Source organism: Taudactylus pleione, unplaced genomic scaffold (genome assembly GCF_031769625.1).
Source record: "Taudactylus pleione unplaced genomic scaffold, aTauple2 ptg000313l, whole genome shotgun sequence".
Lineage (NCBI taxonomy): Eukaryota > Metazoa > Chordata > Amphibia > Anura > Myobatrachidae > Taudactylus > Taudactylus pleione.
This window is the reverse complement of record NW_028284714.1, coordinates 4,785,118-4,808,554: the sequence shown is the minus strand read 5'-3', so window position 1 is coordinate 4,808,554 and position 23,437 is coordinate 4,785,118. Positions and strand designations below refer to the sequence as shown.

The window sequence follows — 23,437 nt, the reverse complement described above, 5'->3', positions numbered from 1 at the left end:
AGATTTTGGCTGCAGGGTGCAATTCTAGGCATCCTGCTAGCCAAATGAGGCTAGCAGAAAAAAGCTCAGAGGGCCAGACCAAATGATTCCGGGGGCCTTATATGGCCCCTGGGCCTGAGTTCCCCATCCCTGCTTTAGTTCATACAGTACCACAGATTTTCGTCTGGGCTCTGGCTGGGCCTTTATAAGACTTTGATCTTCCTTTTCAGAAGCCATTCCTTGGGTGACTTGGGTGTGTGGTTTGGATATTTAAAAAGTGATTTTTTTTTTTTTCTACATCATCATCTTTCTGGCAGAGAAATGTTTGAGCTACTAATTATGATCTCTATCCTAGAACCTCCATCCATAATTCTCTCTCAGTAGGTATGGTATTCTTTGGGAGATCAGCTTTACTGACTTTGCTGTAAACATACAGTATATTTTAGGTTTAAATCCTAAAAGTTCAACTTTCACATTTTACCACGTGGTTTGGGAGGGATTAATGTGTTTTTTTAGACAGGCTTTTCTATCGTTTAGGGAAATGGCTCCCCTCCTGCCACCCTACCACACATGTGCAGAATGTTGGAGATTTTTGGCACTTGCAACTTTGCTGCCAGAAATTTCTGTAACTACTGTGGTGTAGCCATACGCTTCTTGGTAGCCACCCCAATGAGTTTTCTACTTGGCTGGTCATCACTTTGGTGGGATGCCCTGATACTGGCAATGGTCCTTTTCACCTCTTATTGAGGATAGTCTTCACAGTGCTCCATGGGACATGTAATACAATTGGAACTGTTTGGTACTCGTTCCTGATTATCACCTTCCAACAAGGAGGTCCTGTAGATGTTTGAAAGCTCATTGGAAACCATGACTACTATTCCAGTAGGTTGTAACCAAGAAAACTGCAGGGAAATCCTAATCGAACAGCTAATATTTATTTGGGGTTAATAACATTTGAAGTTCACTACTGCCAGGTGTATGCTAATTTTCATTGAACATGAATGCGATTGGTTAACCTGATCTCACCTCCAGCCCATTATGAAAGGGTGTGCAGACTTCAGAAACCGGAGTATTTGTAGGTTGTCATTGTGATACGTTCTATTTCACCATGGTGAAATTTGTGACACTATATAGATATATATATATATATATAAAACGATAATAATGAAAATATAAAGTTTTAGAAAAGCATAGTTTTCTGAACATATACATAACCTTCTTCCTCTTTCTATTTGACATGACTGAAGATCAGGATGTGTTAAATATTTCAAAAATATAGTTTTTTATTATGTCAAATAAGTCTACTTTTCTTGTTTCCTACTGCACATGCAACTGGATGTACATTCAGTTCAATCAGTTGAACACAAACAATCTGATCATCTAGTGGGAATAGTTCATATAGAAATGATTGACCTTAAGAGGCTTTGTCATTTTATATTATATATGTTTACCCAACAAACTGATTAAGCAACATTCAGATATGTTTTATGCAACAGTTTAAAGCAGGTTCCGATCTGTGTAAACTGTTGTTTTGGCACTTTGCCGGCAGCCAGGGTAAGTCTCTTGAGTAAGGCGAAGAGAAGACCACATTCTGTTGAGTCGGCTCTGGTTCTTATTTTTCAGCATTGACAAATTAATAATGCCACTTCCCTTGTTCTGTATTCTGGGATATGTGAAATAACCACAAATCTTGTTTACTAGATAAAGTTATGTAAAGTAGTATTTTTTACACTTGATTATTGAACCTTTAAAACTGGATCTCCATTAATTTACCTGTGAAGAAAGAAGTCTGTGTGCATGGGACGTTATGTGCCCCGATGCTCTGCAATCAGACAGTAGCTGCTCTAATAGCAGTGGGGAGAATATGATCACAGCCTTTTATTTAAAATCTTGCATTTTTAACTCTTAAGGGGAGGGGTGTACTGGAAACCAACTGTAGCTGCAGGCTACGTATACCATGCCAGATATACAAAAATCCAAGTATAACAATTACTGTACAGCGTCCACCTCATGATCAATCCTAGTGACAATCCAAAACTGGGGTATAATAATAACCCAAAACCTTGAGACGAGATTTACTCCAACCAATTCCCCGTTTCCCCCTACTTTAACATCACCCCTAATCTGCAACACAGACTGTGCAAAATAAAAAAGATCAACAAAATCTCCACCTTAGGTTTCTTATATAGTGTCTTCCATTGTACTTTTTTTTTATATATATATATATATATTTATATATTTTTGCTCTCTCTTTAATTTCTTTTTATCAGTGTAACAAATCCATTCATAGTAATTTTCTTTTTTTAAAAAAAACATGATAACTAAATTGCAGCAATTCACATAATTCCTTCCATCCTAACCAATGTGTTCTGGGTGGGACTGCCTCTGTGCGTTCCTCTGGAAGGAGGTGGAGGTGAGTGCATCTTTTTTTGTATGCCGGCCCCTGATGGGCATGAACTGCTCTCCTCCTCTACTTCCAATACAGATATGCCCAGCTACATCTTTACCTGTAGGGCAGCGAATTGCACCATGCGTGGGCGAGATGGACTCCCGCGATCAGAGACGCGCATTTGCGTATCCATAGGAATCGATGGTAGACGCACTCACGCGATAGGAGAAGCGCATTCGCGTCTCCATAGGACTGAATAGATACACTCCCGCGATCGGGGATGCACCATAGTGTATCGTGGCATATAGCGCAATGCGCATGCGTTTGTGGCGCGATCAGCCGCAATAAACTTGGGCGCATCTGTACTTCCTCTTATTCACTACCACTGCTTGCTACGAGCATGAATTGCAAATATTGCAAAAAAATTTTTACACATTGTCATTTTGGGGTATTGTTTGTAGAATTTTGAGGACAAAAATTAATTTATTCCATTTTGGAATAAGGATGTAACATAACAAATTGTGGAAAAAGTGAAGCGTTGTGAATACTTTCCGGATGCACTGTTCAGCATGTACAAACCACCCCATGCTGTTTTTTTCCTGTGTGTGAAGTTGGCATCATAAAGATAATATGAGATATGGTAAGAACTTACCCTTGTTATCTCTATTTCTACGAAGTCCATAGGGTTCCACAGGATACCTTGGGGTATAGGTGTGACGTCAGTCGCAGGGCACCAAAGAGTTAAGCTTTCAGCCTCCCAGGATGCACTAGGTCCCCCTCCTATACCCCGCCCCCGAGCCAAGGCATCTCAGTTAGTTACCAAGCCATAGGCCGGAGGAGGAGAAGGAAGAGAGAGAACAAAGATCTGGACACATACAAGAATCACATTCTCACCAGAGGGAGACGGAAAACCGGTGACCAGAGCAAAGCCCATCTGCAGCACAGGTGCGACAGGGCGGGAGTCCTGTGGAACCCTATGGACTTCGTAGAAATAGAGATAACAAGGGTAAGTTCTTACCATATCTCATATTTTCTACTTCAGGGTCCATAGGGTATCCACAGGATACCTTGGGGATGTCCCAAAGCAGTATCCTTTAAGGGTGGGGACGCTCCTGTGCAGAAAGGAGAATCCGCCGCCCGAAGGAAGCATCCTGAGAGGCGAAGGTGTCAAACCTGTAATACCTCACGAAGATATGGACAGAGGACCACGTAGCAGCCTTGCAGATCTGGACTGCAGAGGCACCACGTCGAGCTGCCCACGAAGGACCCACAGACCTAGTGGAATGAGCCTTCAGAGAAGGAGGAACCGGTAGGCCTTCATGAAGATAAGCTTCAGAAATAGCCATACGGATCCAGGCTGCCAAAGTTTGCTTTGAAGCAGGCCAACCCCTTTTACGGAAGCCATAGAGGACAAACAAAGAGTCCGACTTCCTAAACGAAGAAGTGCGGTCAACATAAGTTCTTAAGGCCCGCACAACATCCAAAGAGGCCTCACCCACGGAAAGACCCGGTGAGTTAAAGGCCGGAACAACGATTTCCTCGTTAACATGAAACTGGGAAACAACTTTGGGAAGAAACTCGGGCCGAGTGCGGAGTACTGCCCTGTTCCCATGAAAGACCAAGAAAGGGGGTCTACAAGAAAGAGCCCCTAACTCAGAAACACGTCTGGCCGAAGCAATAGCCAGAAGGAAAACGCTGTTAGCCATTTAAGATCCACAGATCCCAGTGGTTCAAACGGCGGTCCTTGGAGAGCCCTCAGGACCACAGCCAAATCCCAAGGCGCCACAGGTGGAACAAAGGGCGGCTGAATGCGGACAACACCTTGCATAAAGGTGCGCACATCCGGGATTGTAGCAATCCTACGGTGAAACCAGACAGACAGGCCGAAACCTGTACCTTCAAAGAAGCAAGGCGAAGCCCATGATCTAGTCCCGCTTGCAGGAAGGCGAGAATCCGAGACAGACGAAACTCCCGCGGTGCATAACCTCTCGGTCGACACCACTGGAAGAACGTATGCCACACGCGATGGTATATCCTCGCGGAAGACGGTTTCCGAGCTCGCAACATGGTACGCACCACAGAGCTGGAAAACCCCCGGGACCTCAGCATGGCCGTCTCAACAGCCACGCCGTCAAAGACAGCCGAGTCAGGTCCGGGTGATGACAAGGACCCTGAGACAGGAGGTCCGGTCGTAGCGGCAACCGCAGAGGACTGTCCACGGACAGACCCTGAAGGTCTGAGAACTAGTGCCGTCTGGGCCACACGGGAGCTATCAACAGGAGCGTCCCTCCTTCCTGTTTGAATTTCCGGATTACCCGTGGAAGAAGGGAGACCGGAGGGAACAGGTATGCGAACCGGAACGTCCACCGGACGGACAGAGCATCCACCAGAGACGCCCCTTCGTCTCTTGTGCGAGACCCGTACACCGGCAACTTGTTGTTGTGCCGGGACGCCATGAGGTCGATCTCTGGAAGACCCCATCTGTCCACCAGTAGTTGAAAAACGTCCGGGTGCAGGGACCATTCCCCCGGATGAACGTCCTGGCGACTTAGAAAGTCCGCCTCCCAATTGCGCACTCCCGGGATGAAGACCGCTGATATGGCCGGAAGTTTGCGCTCCGCCCAAACCAGGATCCGAGACACCTCTACGAGAGCCGCCCGGCTTCGGGTTCCTCCTTGCCTGTTTATGTAGGCCACGGTGGTAGCGTTGTCCGACTGGACCTGTACCGGGTGACCCTGGAGAAACCGATGTGCCTGCTGGAGAGCATTGAAGACCGCACGGAGTTCCAAGATATTGATTGGAAGCTCCGCTTCTGTCGGCGTCCACCTGCCCTGGAACAGATGTGGACGTCCCTCGCTGAGGTGGGTCGTCTGTAACCACCAAGCAAGGGACAGGCGAACCTCCGGGGTGAACACAATCGTCTGGGACTTCAGAGACTGAGGCAGCCCGTTCCACTTTGACAGGATCAGGTGCAGCAGAGGTCTGGAGTGAAACTGGGCATATTCCACCATGTCGAACACCGACACCATGGAGCCCAGTAACCTCATCGCCGAGTGTAGAGACACCCGGCGGCTGTGCAGACAACTGCGCACCCTTGACTGTAAAGCAGAGATCTTTTCCTCCGTCACGAAGATCTTTTGCTGTCCCGAGTCCAGTAAGGCTCCAAGATGCAGAATCCTCCGAGACGGGATTAGAGTGGACTTCTGCCAGTTGATTAGCCAGCCGTGCCGTTGCAGCAGGGCAATGGTCAGGTCCAAGTGGCGTAACAGGAGCACTGGAGATCCCGCCACCAATAACAGGTCGTCCAAGTACGGCAACATGCGGACTCCCTGCAGCCGCAGAGAAGCCGCCATGACCGCCATCACCTTGATGAAAACACGTGGTGCTGTCGCCAGGCCAATAGGTAACACCCGAAACTGGAAGTGGTCGCTGCGGATTGCAAACCTGAGGAACTGTTGATGGCGCAAAAGAATAGGGACATGCAGGTAAGCGTCCTGTATGTCCAATGACACCATGTAGTCCCCAGGTTCCAGCGCCAGAATGATGGACCGTAGGGTCTCCATCCGAAACTTCGGTACCCGCAAAGACTTGTTGAGTGCTTTGAGGTTGAGAATCGGACGAAAGGACCCATTGGGTTTCTGTACCAAAAAAAGATTTGAGTAGAAACCCTGGCCCCTCTGGGAAAATGGAACAGGCACTATAACTCCAGCCTGGAGCATAGTGTGCAATACCTTCCGCAGCTCCGTAGCCTTGTTCCGGTCTGATGGTAGACCCGTGGTGAAGAATCGAGCCGGGGGTCTGTGCCGGAAGGAGAGGGCGTACCCGTGGGAGACCACCTCCAGAACCCAAGTGTCTGTCGTAGTGACTGACCAACACTGGGCGAACTGCAGCAGGCGGCCTCCCACCCTGGGATCCCCCAAAGGGAGGCCCGGACCGTCAGGCCGCAGGCTTGTCATCTGGCTTGGGGGCCGGACGTCTGGTACTCCATGCCTGCTTCCGGGGCTTGACCGATTTCCTAGGGCCAGCCTGACGAGGAAACGACTGTGGTTTGGGCCTGCCCTGGGCCCTAGATGACCGAAAGGACGATGGTCCAGAACCAGAAGGAGCAGCGGCCGACGGGAGACAAGCCGATTTGGCTGCCGCCAGCGTGGCCACAATCTTATCCGGACCGAAGAGAACTTCTCCGGTAAACGGCAACGCTTCCAGACCCTTCTTGGAATCTGCGTCCGCCTTCCAGGATCGTAGCCACAAGGTGCGACGAGCAGCTACCGCTGCTGAAGAAATTCTAGACACCAGAGTACTAATGTCTAGAGCCGCCTCGTTGATGTAGGTGGCCGAATCACGGAGATTGCCAATCAACTCCGCCTGTTCGGCCGGACAGTCGGAATCAAAAGAAGCCTCTAATGAATCCGCCCAGCGCTCCATCGCTCTGGCAACCCAGCAAATGGCCATAGCCGGCCGTGCTGCCCCCCCGCAAGGGAATAAGCGGACTTCAGGCAGATTTCCACCTTGCGGTCCGTAGCATCCTTAAGGGAGGACATGGATGGCATCGGCAATGTGGCACTACGGACAAGACGGGTCACGTGAGAATCCACCTGTGGAGGGGATTCCTACTTAGCAAAATAATTATCCGCGAACGGATAAGCCACCGCCAGGCGTCTCTGCGGCTGGTATCTTTTGCCAGGCTGTTTCCACGCCTCCTCTAAATGGTCCACCAACTGACCCGAAAGAGGAAAGACTGTGGCATCGCCCTTCACGTCTTTGAAAAAGGCATACTTAGACTTAGCCGCTGGGGGAACTTCGACCTCAATCACCAAGGCTGTGCGGACCGCCCGAATAAGTCCAGGAATATATACTTTGGACTTAGCATCAGCGTCCTTAGTATGGAGAGGTTCCTGATCGTAAGGATCCAGAATCTCCCCATCATCAGACGTCCCTTCGTCATCCTCATAAGGAGCGGACAGAGACGCCACCGGCCGTTTATGAGGCCGCATCACAGACTCCCCTTGCAACACATCCGACAAGTGCTGTACAGAACTCGTCAGGGAGTTAACCCACGCTGGCTCCTGAGAAACCGGGAGCGGGGAAATAGGGAGACTGTGGGGTACCACCAATTGTCGTGGGAAACCCTGCATGGGTGACGACACCACAGACTGCTGGGACAAACCCATCGGAGTAAACGCGGGCTGCGGAGCTAAGTGGCCCACTAAAGCTGTTAGCGCCTGAGCGAAACAAGCCCAGGGCGGCTCCTGTACCGGTGCTGTAACCGTAAGAGGCCACCCTCCGCTAACGGTACTTTACACGTGGTACACTGTAGCCGGAGGGGAAAATCACTTTCAGACATGATGGCACCACGTATGTGACCCCTCTCACCAATTATATATTAAATAGGCGAGAGACCACCCTGCAGCACCGCACCGCAAGGGCTTAGCAGAAAGAACAGGGACAGTAATAAAGCTGACAGTCTTGAGAGAAGAAAAGTTACAGGCAGCAGCGCTAGCACAGTCACATACAATGCAAAGAAAATCAATTCCTGCACTAACAGCGTTGATCACTCAACTACACAGACACAGGGCCTGGTAGGACACAGCGCTGCATACACAGACCTGACCACAGCGGAGGAGAGGTATGCGGGGGGACCCAGACCACGATGCTTCCAATGCAGGCTTCCAGCAGTGTTCACCATGCTTCTGAAAAGATGGCCACCGAGGAGCAGAGAGAAGGCTGGCCTGGGGGAGGAGCGCTGACACAGGGCCAGTCAGCACAGTGCAGAGAGGGCTGTGTGCAGCGGGGGAGGTGCCGGCTGTGAGACAGGGAAGGCGCGCTCCCCTGGCATGCATTTAACCCCTGGGACGCCGCAGCGCTACCACTCTGCTGCGGTCCGCTGTCCCAGGGGGTAGTGGAAGCGCAGGTTGGTCGCCTGGCTCCACACTGCAGCCAGTCCCCAGGGAGCCCCCTGCCTGGGGAGTTAGGACCATGTGATCAGTGGGGACCCACCGCGGGACCCCGCTGCTTACCTCTGTCCCCCTTGAATCCGGCCATGGTCCGGAACATCTGGGGTCACCGCTAGCTGTGACCCCAGATGCCCACCAGCATCCCCGGATCAGTACCGGCGTTCTGGTACCGGCGGGGTGTAGGGAAGACAGCATGGACGTCAGGACTGACTGTCCATGCTGTTCATCCAGATGTGCAGCCACAGCTGCATGAAGAAAAAGCTTCAGGGGCTCTTCTAGCCCCCACTCCAACAGGTGCACCCGACTCCGGCCGGGCACCAAACTAAACTGAGATGCCTTGGCTCGGGGGCGGGGTATAGGAGGGGGACCTAGTGCATCCTGGGAGGCTGAAAGCTTAACTCTTTGGTGCCCTGCGACTGACGTCACACCTATACCCCAAGGTATCCTGTGGATACCCTATGGACCCTGAAGTAGAAAGAGCTCTACAAATCCAGATTATATTTAAGGCAGCCAGGATGTAGTGGCCCTCACAAATAGGCTTTGCCATTGTGCCGTGTATGGCATGGTCATTCCCTGCCCTCACAAAGTCAACGCAGGCAGTCTGATTGGTCAATGTATGTTACCTTCAGGTACGATATACAAGTACATTGCAATTCCATTATATCACTGACAATATGTTGTTCGCTGTGCTTTGTATACTATTTATTCTTTAGAAGAGTGTCATTATGCTATAGGTAGCATACACAACATAACATAAGCCACATGAATGAACTGTATGTATCATTATTATGCAGAGGAGTTGCTGAAACGGACTTTATTCATGATGCTGCTATGACCAAACTGGATTTATATTAAAGAGACATTAAATGTGCTGAATATGATGAACGTTATGTCATCGACATTAGAGACAGGGAGTGCATGTATCACATATACAAGAGGTATTAACCCTGACAGCCCGCACTGGAAGACAGTCAAGGCAGTGTAAAGACAAATTACATATTGTGCTCACTGCCAGTATTGGGAATAATCTGCCTTTGTAGAAATGCTGTTGTCCTTTACATTTTTGACATTTTACACCAATATATATTCTGCGTGTAGAAATATTTGCACTGTACATTAGTTTCTAGGTCGTGCTTTCTGCACCCAAGCAGTGCTAACCACAAGGTGCTGCTAATAATAGTGATTTAAATATATACCCCACACCTACAATATGGTATCACAGTAAAAAGAGGAACTGCTATATGATCACATCCCTCTTTTTTTTCTGGAAAAGTCAGTCAGAAGTGACATGATATATTTTCACATAAGTGTTTTATTAATCCTTTTATTCATTTAAAGTGCACATGTAACCTTTAATGAAGGCAGCCATTTTGTGGGCTAAACCAATACAAATAAGTATGTAGCCTATCAAATCACTTGGAAAAAGTGGCACCCCTAATGCACAGATGGGATAACAACTGTTATCCAGTAATAATGATTCATGCCTCAATGAGTGTCAATATTGGTTCATACCACAAAATGGCTGCCTTCATTGTGTTTTAGCCATAGTCTATAATGGTACTGTACAAAAGTATATCAATATCACCATTTCAAACTCCATATATGTAAATAAATTACTAATAATATAATAGGTACACAACAGCTTACAGCAAATATAAATTTACTCAAATTGTTTCGCCAACTCAACTAATGTCAAGGTGGCAGCTAGAATGTGGCTCCTTATTAAATAGAAATGTGCATGGCGAGACCGTACTCAGAGAACATTTCCTCGTGACTTTACATCCTTTTCTTGGATTTAAAATATTGGAACAAGTAATGATTCTCGACACTTCACTATCCCCGACAGCAACATTTATTAACCATTGAGAATCTATAAATACATGATCCTAATGTAAGTATATGACAAATGCTTGGCTACAAATACATAGTGCCTGGCTGTCAGGTTGATAAGATGCCCACTTCTGAGGGAAGCTGACATGAATGCTGACAATCGTCAAGGCAACAGATTATGTTAAATCGCCTTTGCTAAAGAAAATATATGCGTGTAGTGAGTCTTGCAGCTATGTAAGGAAGAATAAAAAGTACTGTTCATTTGTGCCAAATAAGCTGGAAACTATAGTGTTAAAAGATGGAGTCATTAGGATAAATTCATAGTGCATGGCCGCATGCAACCAGAGATTCTTAATGCCATTCTTCCGGGTGGGGTTTTGATTAGATTAAGTGAAAACCATCATTTACAGGCCAAGCATAGAAGGAATATGTGCTACAGCACAGCATTAACATCTGTCTTTCCACAAAAAGAAAAAAAGAAAAGAATGCAATTAAAGAACAACTACAGAATACTAACGCATTTCGTTTTCTAGTTTCTCCCTCCCCTACAACAAGCTCTCCCCTTCGTCTCACTGCAACCCCAGTGACAGTCTCTCATCACTGCTGCCTTCCTGCTAGATCTATTCTCCACGTACAGAATTTGAAAAAATGAGGTGGAATTATACACTGTGAGACACTGCTAACTGGATGAGCCACAAATGACCACTACTGGGGAATATGTATCAAGCTTTAGAGAGAGATAAAGTGGAGAAGTGGGCCATAGCAACCAATCGGCTTCTGTCATTATTCCAGCACAATCTTTCAAATTACAGTTAGAAACTGATCGGTTGTTTTGTACAATTACTCAACTTTCTCTCTCTCCAAGGCTTGATACATCTCACCCCTTGTGATATCCGATGGGGCTCATTAAACTACATATACTCTCTTTTCTTGCAGAGACATGGAGTACAGTTTGAGAAGTGCTTTGCCAGGGATAATTAAATTGCTTATGTTAAGGGAATTTTAAGATAGTATTTTGAGGACTGGAGTTATTTAAATCAATTTGCCATAAATAAAGAGAGTAGAATATGTTCTATATTAACAAAACTGCATTAATTCTTGTATTTTAGTATTGTTTTTGAATGCAAGTATATCAGTTACATCTAATCAACTCATGAATGGCAGAAAGGACTACAGAGTGTCCTCAACACACAACACCGCAAGGTGATGCAGAGTTAGTGAATAGAATATTTAGAACACTCTCCTGTGTAAACTTAGCAGCCTAGGATCCTACACCCCCTTAATTGGTGCACATAATGTTAGCAGAGAAAGTACTGGAAGCTGAAACAGTCAGTATGGCTAATAGAAGAGATGTGCCAAGAGAAAAGCAGAGAACATAGAAGAATGGAGATGCTATGACAGAGGAAGTAACACAGAAGCAGCGGTTGGAGATGTAAAAGTTAACCAGCAGAGAGTAGTTCTGAAGGGCAATGCAGTGCAGGATGTGCAAAAAGAAGAGGGTAATAGACGGTGAGTATGACTTATAGTCATTGGAGTTGGCTGTTGGTCCTGTAAGTCATTGTCACTATAGTTTTATTTAGAGAAAAGTGGTTTGGTTTTGGCTAAGATCTAGTTTTAACCACAGCAACTGCAGTCCCTCCAATATAACAGGGAATAGGAACTGAAAAAAAGCAGAGGGGTAATACCTGGATGATTATCCAGTGGCCAACAAAAATGGGCCTTGGTGAGGGTAAAATGCAGAATACAGAGTTCTCCAATTGTATTATACATGGCTCAGAGTAGTTATTGTTGTAAAAGAGAGCTTGAATAGCCTCTTTCTTTAGATCTCTGCACCTGCTCTCCCAGGTGACGATCGCCTAGGATCAGAGGTAAAGGACACGGGACAAAGGGTGACGCCTGTCAGTATGGAAAAGGGCATTGTGGTCAGTGACTTCACAAGAGAGACATGTCACAAGTGTTGTGCTGCTCTCTGTCCCATTATTTTATTGATATTTAAATCTAAAAAATAAATAAAATCAGTTAGAGAAAAGTAATGGTGCATACACACGGGATGAGCGTCAACGATAACGTTGAACGATCTCACGGGTGTGCTGGATGATCGATATTGATCCTCCAGCACACCACGAATGATGGCCAACGACCTGCGATCCTATAGTAACCTGGTCGATATTGACCAGGTTGGCCTGCATGCACGGGAGATGGATCATATCGTTATTGTTCATACGTGTCCGCGCATCGCAGATCGTTGGTGGGTTGAAGGCACTGAAAAATGCAAGCTATAAATGATAACGATATGATCAATATCATTATCGTTCATATCGTGCATTTTAATAGTACCGTGTGTATGCACCTTTAGAGTCCGATAAATCGGATAGTCTAATCAATGGGTCAATGGCACAATATAATTTGTCACTGTTACCCAGCCATGGTAGTAACAACAAGCCATCTATGGAGCATTTACAGGGAAAGTCTTACTAAAAGGGGGGGCAAAAACATTTGTCTTCATACTGTTTCATGCATGGATTAGCAAAAAAAAGGGGGCACATTACATAGTTCTTATGGCTGATCCAGATAATTGTAAAACATAAGATTCACAATTTAAAATTAGTTTAAAATTAGAAGCACTCTTAGGAAATGAATGAAAAACTCAACAGGATTTGTCAGTCTTCAATAAGAATGACCTTTCAAGCCTTATACTGTACATGTGGAGTAGCACCTTTTTAGATCATTTGTAATAAGTACAAGGTAATCTGGGATAGGATTAAAGGGGCTCAGACATTGGAGTGTATTAGGCCAATTTGCTGTTCTCCCGATTCCTGGGTCGGGGGGGGGGGGGGGGTAAATCGAGAAAATCAAATATGTTGGAAATCCTCGATTTTTCTGATTCTGGGCCAAATATTATTGGAATAGACGTGTCAGGGAGTTTACACATACAGAATTTTGCCAATTCCCCAACAAATTGCCAATCATCAGAGTTCGCCGATCAATGGACTGGATTACCAATTAGCGGATAGGATCAGAATCGGGAAATCGGGCAGTAGATGTATAGCCAGCATTACAGTAGGTAACATAAAATGTGCATAACTGATGTAGATGGCATGTTCTGAACCACAAGCTGGAGAATAGAGGCAAAACAAATGGCCAGACTTTGCTACATGGACTCCCGAGCAGAACAGATGTGACAGACGGGTGGATCATTGTATGTCTTGGTAATTGTGTAGAAAATGGGAGTTTTAACCCATAGTCAAGTACTTAGAGGTGTCAGATGAAATCCAACTATTTTGGAGACATTTCTGAAGACGTTAGTCAATCTCGTTGGTTAGAATTGTGCATATTGAAGTTTTGTAATTGAGTTATATTACTAGGAAGCATTATATACATAGCTGAATAAGCTAGTTTGGCAAGTTATTGCTTCTTGTAGAGAGTTTACATACTAAAGTAGTGTTCATTGTAGCACCCTGAACTTGTCACAACCCATGCAGCTCCTCTTTCCTACCTGGGGTGTCGCTCTCTGCGCTGATCTTTCTAGCACACTCAGCTAATGCAACAAACTGCTGATGGCGGATTTCTGCTCGCATCCCAATAAATTAGAGTTTCTTTCATTGTCCTTTTCACACAAACTGCTATCCATTAAAGCTGTTGGGCCCAGAATAATATTTGCCTACAACTTGACACAGAACCAATAGTTTTAAGTTTGGTTGCTATGGATAACAGGTCCATCTACCCATCTCTGCACGTTGCAGGGAATCAGTATGAATGCCCGGCAGGGGATTTAGGTGAGTATTTCTAACCCTACCCCCCCTAACCCTAACCCTCCCTTAGGGGTGCCTAACCCTAACCTCCCCCCCTAGTGCCCAACCCCCCCCCTCAAAGTGCCTAAACATAACCCTGCAGCCTATCCCTAACCCTCCCGGGGGTGTGCCTAAGTCCCCCCCGGGTGCCCCTAACGCAACCCACCACCCGGCTTACCTTCAATCGGTATGCCGGGTGTTGGGCTCCCGGCGTAGGTATAATGACAGGCGTCGGGATTTCGACGCCTGTCATTAGTACCCTGCCGGGATTTGACAGTTGGGAAGCCGGTGGTCAGCATTTCGACTGTCGGCTTCCTGACTGCATCCCCTTTGCAGGCTATATTGAAACCTTAGCAGTAGTCAGGCTACAGGCAGTATGTGGATGTTAGCATATTGACTTGCTTGACACTGTCTAACACAAGTGCAGACTTGCCTACGGTTTCAAATGCATTGTTGAAGATATCATTTTCTGCCATATTTATTGCAGACTCACAGCATTTGAGCCTTATATTGTATATGTGCAATTTCTGTCTCGTGGTTTTTGCTCCTGCTCAAGTTACTGTACTTTGTGTTAGTGTTATCGTGGTGTGGAAATTATTGGACGCTGTACTGCATCGTGGACTGAGATACCTGTATAATATTCTCTTGTGGCAACACAGCACTGATGTCTTGTATGTTCTCCCCATGTTTGCTTGGGTTTACTTTGGTTTCCTCCCTAGTGTATACATGTGTCCATGTGGCAGGGAATATAGATTGTAAGCTGCACTGGGGCAGACACTGATATAAATGACTAAATATTCTCTGTAAAACACTGCAAAATATGTGTGCACTATAAGATAGGGCTGTTATGTTGCTGCAGACTGCGTTTTACATAGAAACAAAGAAAGAAGACTGTAACAGGGCTTCTCAGAAATCTCTATAGCTTTATTACATACATTGGGCGAGATGCAGGAAGGGGAGCAATGTGGTCAAACCCCCAAAATGCAAGTTTGACTGCATTTCTCATATGCACCATGCCCCAGAATGCGATGCACTCCTGGGCTTGGTTGCGGTGGGTAACGCTATCTTCCTGTTGGCGTTACCCATAGAAGCCTATGCGCTTCTCTCCGCAGAGTGCTAATAGAGGGATCCAATCAGATCCCTCCCAGCACCGGTGTGTGTTCTTCTGCCCTTACACAAGAACTATCAGTAGCACGCATTTGCACTTGCATTAGTACGGGGTTCGGTATATACTGAATGCTGTAAATTTCACTATAATCATTATCAAGCAAATTCTCTCTTTTCAAGTGAATTCCAGACCCTAAAACCTGCATCTAAGGCCTCCTCCACTAGGCTAAACAATCATGTTACCTTTGGCACTGATACCTGCAGCCATGAGATGATCTCAGCTAGAACAGGGATCGCTATAGTAAATACATGTTTTGCGCTCACTTATCCACAGGTACTCCTACAACACAACATGTCAAAAGACGTGTTTACTATAGAGATCTATGATCTCTATAATAACAGGCGTACCAGCTGAGATCACAATGTGGTGGATACAACAGAATTATTTTACCAAGTGAATAGGAGGCCTAAGACAGCTACGTAAATCTGCTTCACAGTATGGCCACCACTGCATGCACATGCATATATGCTTCATAAAAAATATAACGCATAAGAAATATATTATCTTCTGCTAGGATTTGTCCTCTTTTGTGATTATACATGTCTATAGTTGTGACCAAATGTTTCTGGTTTAATAAGAGAGCAAAATGGTGGTATCTCTATGCGTACAAAGATTTACACCATCCAATGAGATTATTTGTGTAGATTAGGGGGGTTTCCATATGCGGCACATAAATATACCTGTTTTTGCTCCAAAAACACATTTTGTTAGCAGGATAAGATATCAGGGGGTAAAAGACTTGTGTAGTTATGGGGGGTCTTCCCAGGATCATGGGAGGGTGCATGTCTTCTTTTATGACTGGTCCTGTTTTATACTTGTAAAGTGGCACTTTTAGGCATGTTCCACTTCCATTGAGGCGGTTCCAAAGAAGTAAAGGTGGGCGTGCAACTTGAAATGTGCAAAGCAAACAAATACTGTAGGTACATGAAAAAAGGATTATATGATTCATAATTTACCTACGATTTAGGCAGCTGCTAAATCATGAGTATAACACATTCAGCCATAGCTTATCATAAAGAATATAAACCCCAATTCTATATATATATTTTTTTTATCATTTATGATTTTACAACAAATTATGAAGAAATATCAGATTTTATGCTTACATATGCTTACAAAAGAAAACAGCTTAATATATATTGTAGCCTGTTAAAATATGGGTTTGTATGGCAGTCCTGCCAACTGCCCTTTATTTCCCAGGAACTGTGCAAGTTTTTATCCTCCATTGTACTGAGCTACTATCCTTGTTCTGCATGCAGAGGATGTCAGGGGATAAAGTGCCTTCTGTCCATTTAGAATATACTGCACGTACAACAACCATATTGGATGGTCATTTACTACGGTGCAAAAAACAAACAAGTCCTCCTGAGACTAGGACATTGGGAAAGAGTGCAAAAATGTGAAATATATAATTATTCCACATGAAATACTTCTCAACTAAGTGCAAGCAAGCTTCAAGTTTCCCAACCCTAAACTAAGTGTTTCAGGAATGCGTGTAAGGAAGTTAGTAGTTGTAATACTGTAAGTGATACACAGTAAGCATGGCTTGATAGTCTTTAGTACTGTGACTGTTCCTAGAAAACAGTCTCTGTTATGATAATTATGGGAGAACAACATTGCTCATTTTACTGTATACACTATGCACAGGTAAACTGATGTTGTACCTGCTATGTGCAGAGTCACGCGTGTTCCCACGCCATTCTGACGCACAACGCCAGCAACGCTCACAACAGAATTTCCTCCTTCTTATATGTACATATTTTATAGCTAGGTAAATTTCACATTTGGGCTGCCTTATGTATTGTAAATATTAATCAAGTGTTACGCCAACTAGAATACAGTCTATTATGTCAGATCAATTTTAGATACAATAAAGTACTGTCGCTGATCCTATGCCATTGTCTCACACTTCATTGTGAGAAGAACATATGTACACCTTATGAATAAATGATTATAGTACAAGATGGGAGAATACGGCTGGAAGAGAGCAGATGAATACAGTGGTGGGGGAAGATATGTGTTAACAATGATAAGTATTGAGAAGTGAACAGAGGTCCCTCTGTATGAAGAAACCTCCTCCTAGCATTACGTACTCTTCAATACGATCTAGCCCAGAAAAGCTCGTAAAATATGTAAATAGCCAAATATGTAGGAGCACAGAATAACACAGAAACCACATGAATACATGCCTGGCATAGACCATATAGCTATATGAGTTTACTATGTCTTATATAGCCTATGTACATGGCTACAAAATATACGGATCTAAAATCTAGAAAGGATGATACTGAAATTAAATAATTAGAACAAATGAACGGGGATGGACAGCAAATAACCTGAGCAGAGGAATAAATCTCACTAAAAACACAGGGCTTGGGAATACTGGACTGATTAGACCAGACTGTATATTGACACAGAATCACTGGTCAAGACTACAAAGACCAGAATGCATTGCAAGCAGAAGGAAAAATATATACTAAATGATCAGGCTGCTCAAGAGACTAAGCTGTACTGGTGTCACTAGAAGTGACAATTCTCTCCCCCATTGTGGATCACACATCTCACTGTCTTTTTCTCTCCCTCCCTTATTTTACTGACATGCACCTCTTCCCCCTCCTCCTCTACACCCCCCCCCATCTAGGTCAGTCACTTCCTCTGTCTGTTTCTGCTCCACATGCCCTTTTTCCTCTGTCATCCGAGCGGAAATTAGAGAGTCAGAGCAAGAAATATGACTTTCATGGATAGAGGATGTAAAATTACAGTTCTGTACGCTATAAAAAATATGCTCACAAGAAAAACATGATGATAGGGGTTGAAATAGACTAAACTCACAGTGTATTATACAGAGTTAGCTGTACAATGTAACACGTGTATTTCAGAGTCCATGTGTAACAAATCATTAAGTAACAAATATCTCACTACAGCCAAAGCACGGCATGTAATACAATATCACATATCGCCTACACATAACATCTATGTAAATATGAATCTATGAATGTCACTGACAGACCATATGTATATGTCACTGACAGACATGTATAGTCCTAGGCAGATGGCATTTGTCACAGAAATGTGTACACCAGTCTGCTGGCAGTGTATACCCACAATGATACAAAGGTAGGCAGACATCACATGCATATCATGTATGGGCACTGCTAATACAGAGGCAATGATTTACTGCGTACAAGCAACATGTCACAGGTACACACATGCAAATATGTACAAAATGAATTACAAACAAACATAAGGACCCTGAATCAGAGCAGAAGGACTGCCATACCTCTGTGATCATCTGGTATCCTCTATGCTGTGCTTCTCTCCTTTCTCTCTCCCAATCCCCCTCTGTTCCTTACACACAGCTGCTGCTGCTGCTGCTGCTGCTGCTTCACTCTCTGTCAGTTTCCTCCCATCAGCATCTCCTCCTCTGACCTCTCTTCCTCCACCCCCCGTCCATTTCCTCACTCCCTTCCTCCCATCCTCCTCCTGCAGGGTGTCATAGTGAATAGGGAGCCATGAACCTATCCTTCCTCACACTGGGTGATACATACTAAAATGAACTATAGTGCTAGGGATTTTTTATTTCCCTTAGTCAAAAAAGCAGTGACTGAAAGAACTTGTACTTCTTACCTTCTGCAGACTGGCACAGATGTTACAGAACATGTATACAGTATATTACATATACTCCATTTCACGGTAACTTGAACACTGTTACCAAGTCTGTTCCATTTCACCGGATGGTCAGAAGGTCGAAAGTAACCAGGTCAACAGTCATAATGTCGATATCACACGGTTTGTTGACAGTTCATCATGTCGACATATCATCCGTGAGATGAAAGATGGTGGAGATTCAGGGAGTTTAGAACATTGCAAGAGTCCTGGTCTGCTCGTCGCACAGTCAGCAGGGCAAACACCTTCTTTCTCCTAATGATAGCGTCAGCACTAATGTTATTTATAAGTTAAAACAGCAAAGAATGTTTGTCAATTTGACACACTGAAGGGGCTGTCTGCTCTTTTTTTACAATTAGAATAGAATATTTGCCAATCACCTGTACTTTGCACAGAATTCAATTATGAATTTTTACATGGTTACGGTCGACCTTCTGACCAGACACCTTATATAGGTGTTGTTTGACTAGTCGACAATCATCAGGCCGACATAAGAAAGTCAACATGGGCGATCTGCTGACAGTGACATTGTGAATAAGAAGCATTTGTGGCAAATAAGACGGATGGAAAGACGCTCGACATGAGTAATCTGGCACGGGACTAGGCGCGACTAGAAGGGCTGTTTAATGTGACTGCAACAACAAAGATGGAGGACACATCTGTATATGAGGACTTTGTTTCATATAACAGCTGTTGCAATACAATCTTCCTGCATCATCACTACACTATCACTACTAGTGATCATGATCATTCCTCTTATTACTTCTGGTGTCCACTCCCTTACACACATCATGACATAGCACCAGACATTTGCAGCCCTCTCCTCACTTACACAACCACCTAGTGGACAGGCATCTGCGTTCTCAGGAGCAGTATACCCATTTCCTGAATGGTAAAAGCTTGATTAGACACTAGCATGCAGGGAAATAACAATTCCATTGTGTGTTCTGCCCTAGTGAAATGCACCTTAAGGTGCGTATCCACTTGTAGATCTTGGAACGACAGTACGATTACAACATTGTAATCGTACAGTCGTTCCTCATCCCCTGTAGTGCCTACACTGAACATGGCCAATCTTTCGTTATCAGCGGACTGACCATCATGTTCTGTTGATGATTGATGTCGGAAACGACCTGCGGGAGCGCGCATCGCTGGTCGTTTCCGACATTATACTGGCCGATTTATGCACGATTAATGAGCGACATCGTAATCTTTCAATCGCTCTGTTTAATCAGCAAGTGGATACACGGCTTTGATCTTCTGGGTTTAGTAACTCATGCTATTGTATTATGATACTATGTTGCCATGCAAGGCTTGCAAATACTTTTTTTTTTTTCATGCAGGGTAAGTACTGGCTGCTTTTGCATGTAGCCTACAAATGCTGGACAGCTTTATTTTTACACAGCAATTGAGAGATCAGTTAGGACACACCGCTCCCAAATCTAATCTCTCTGCGCATCTTACATCTGCCCCACCTGCAGTGCTTTACTCCCACCACAGTATCAGACCCATTGTCTTTGAGATGCTTTGTTCATAGTTATTTTTAAACTGCACTACCATCTAATAAGAGAATTTATTAATAAGACACCCTTCACCCTAGCTGGAGGCCTCAGCTCCTCCCACATCCCAGCTTTAAACCGTGGGATTTTTCAAAGGAAGGACCTATTACTATTGGTCCTCCTGCTCATACCCCACTCCACTGACATTTCACCTTCTTTTGAAGCTATTTCGCCAGTGCTCTGGCTAGTGGAAGGGTCGCCAAAGTAAAATAATTTTGCGTAGATGGTAGTGCGGTTTTAAGCAAGCATTAGAATATATTAGAAGATCATTGTGCTGTTTTCGTATATCTACAACTTGTATTGTCAAAAAAAAACCAGTATGACAGCTCTAGCTCTTCTTCATAAATGTCAAGTTTCGTGGGAATAAAGGTCAAACGGGGGATGTTGAAGGGGAGGTCACCATTGCTTCTAATACTTGACTTGATACTTTTAAGTGGACGTAGAACCAGGACAAACTATTTATTACCAGTTATTTATATAGCGCACACATATTCGCAGCACTTTACAGAGAATATCTTACCATTCACATCAGTCTCTGCCCCAATGGAGCTTACACTCTATATTCCCTACCGCATGCTCACACACATACACACTAGGGTTAATTTTTGTTGGGAGCCAATTAACCTACTGTATATTTTTGGAGTGTGGGAGGAAACCGAAGCACCCGGGGAGGAAACCCACGCAAGCACAGGGAGAATATACAAACTCCACACAGTTAGGGTCATAGTGGGAAACGAACCCACAACCTCAGTGCTGTTAGGCAGGAATGACTATAAACTATTAGTTAGACAGCAAAGTTGAAGCTGTGCGACCCAGCGATGTGGAAGCAATCTACACGATCAGCCATACCACGGGACAGTGTATCATTACATGCTGCATACAACTACACCGCGTTGTTCCTTGATTGATCCCATTGGACGTCCAAAGGGACGATTCAATAAACTATGGATCAGGCGTGCACACTATACGATGTGTACGATATATCATTCCGATGCGCGTCGGGACGATATATTGTATGGTGTGTACCCAGCTTAAGTCTCTCCAGTGACAGCCTCCCTCCTGTACATCAGCCTCCACCTCCATCTCCTAGATTTTGTAATTGGAGAGCTGACAAAGGTCCGATAGCACTGCCCATATAAGTGGTTTAGCATAATAAAATGTGGCCTCTCTCCTGTGTCTACTGGTGGAGAGAATAACATATTTACATTTTGTAGACATTAAAAAATAAATAAAACCACCTCCTTGTGACACATCTAATTTAAAACAGGCCAGAGATCCAGTGCACCAAATATAATACGACACTTGATTGGATGGATGAAATTAGGTACCCCATTTCAAGCTTTCATGTAGGACAAGCCATCAGAAGACTGGCTGTCTGAAAGCTGCCCGAGGGAGCAACGATAACCCATACCCGTACATGTAGTGGACATCCCATTGAAAACAAGCTTGCAGATAAATCTGATTCTCTGTGATCAAAAAATAAAAAACAAAAGTAAATTCTACCTATAAATAAATGATGCACTGAAGTGGGGGAACACTACAGCATAAACCCCACGTTTGCTGCTACACTACAACTTTAATGTTGGCATAAATACTACTCCTGAGAGCAATTATTTGCCGTTTCAGATATAGTGATAATTATAGGAAGAAGCTATCAATCTCTCGCTTATCCATTAGTGTCAGAAGATGAAACAAAGAGAAGCTACTGGATGAGCCTCTGCCTCCCCTTTGAGAATTACACAATGGCAGAAAGAAGCTATGGATCTACTCTACACCAGCGTCTTAGACAGTGATAAATAGAACATTTGAGTATGTCCTTTCCTCACAAGATGACACAAACGTAATTGAGCATTTTTCTTTACAGTCTGTGTAAGGAGAGGAGATGGGAGACCATCTGTGCTACATACGGGCAGGAGGCTCTGTCAGTCTCTCCTATTGCTTCCAAAATTGACAGACATTTTACTACAGAAATTGAAGCGATCAGTCTAATTCTGCACTTGCACCATGACACAAACAGCAGGAAGCCACAAGATATTTCACTCTAATGTATGGTCACATAGGGAGAACAGACTGACTGTAACCCTAGATTAGTTCTTCATTCTAAAATGTATAACCGCTATGTACAATTTACCTCTGAAAAACTGTGTACTTCTGTCTGGTCACATCACCTATTGCGTGTCTCTCTCGCACGGCCTTGCACTGAAGTAACCACAGCTTCCTCTATTTCTCACCGGCAACCCACCCCCTGTGCCTGCAACAATCACATCCTGAGAGTGCCAGGAAGCCTGATACAATGAGACAGAGACAGAACCAGAGTGTAAAGGAGGGGAGAGAGAGCAACACATTATGTGAGAGAGACAAACATCCTGCTACTACCCCCAATGTACCCCAATGCTACTGATCATAATTATTCCAAAATACTGCACCCCCCTTTGGGTTTTCTTAACAGGAATATAACTCACAATTCCCAATAGATCCACTGTTTGAGTGTGGGAAAGTGTGGTTCACCAGCTGTTGTAGAGTCTGTCTGTTCCTCTGTAAGACCCCGTTCAGACCAGGCTGGAAGTTGTAGTTCAAGAACAACTGACTAAAGCCAGGCAAAAACATCATTATTTCTTTGTTTTTGAAATAACAATATACTGTAACTTCTATAGAGTCACTCAATCAATAAGCAGCTGATGCCTACTAGGTATCATAATATTGTCAGCAATTTGACTGGTTTTAGATTCAACTTTCCTCCTGAATATATTAAAATTATTGATCAATCTGGCAATCTACATTTAACTGTATAGAATGTACCTTCACCCACACACACTATATATATATATATATATATATATATATATATATATATACATATATAAAACAAAAATCCAACTCTATATACAGCAACCTTATTACAACATGTTTTGACAATGTTCACTTACAGCTTGAAACAATTTGTGAACTAACAAAAGCCTTTTATACAAATATCAGGAGTAATTGTTTAACTTCATCGCAGACCAATATCCCAACAATGAGAGAGAGGTAAACAACACGCCCAGAGGAACATAGAGATCACTAGGGACTTAGGGAGCCTTTCTAACATCTTTTTATCCAGG

General features: G+C 44.3%; 1 protein-coding gene across 5 annotated transcripts in view; it reads right to left on the bottom strand.

Annotated features, from left to right (window-relative positions):
* The window catches only part of SIPA1 (signal-induced proliferation-associated 1), a 108,769-nt gene that overhangs the window by 67,411 nt on the left and 17,921 nt on the right, over positions 1–23,437 (bottom strand). Inside the window, exon 1 of one of the 5 annotated variants that reach the window (XM_088442529.1) lies at positions 22,468–22,618. The exons of 3 other annotated variants lie outside the window; for them this stretch is intronic. The gene's annotated coding sequence lies outside the window, so the exon portion shown is untranslated. Of the gene's footprint in view, positions 1–18,391; positions 18,490–22,467; positions 22,619–23,437 lie in introns of those variants that run through there. One more of the 5 variants, XM_088442527.1, reaches the window with a different exon arrangement.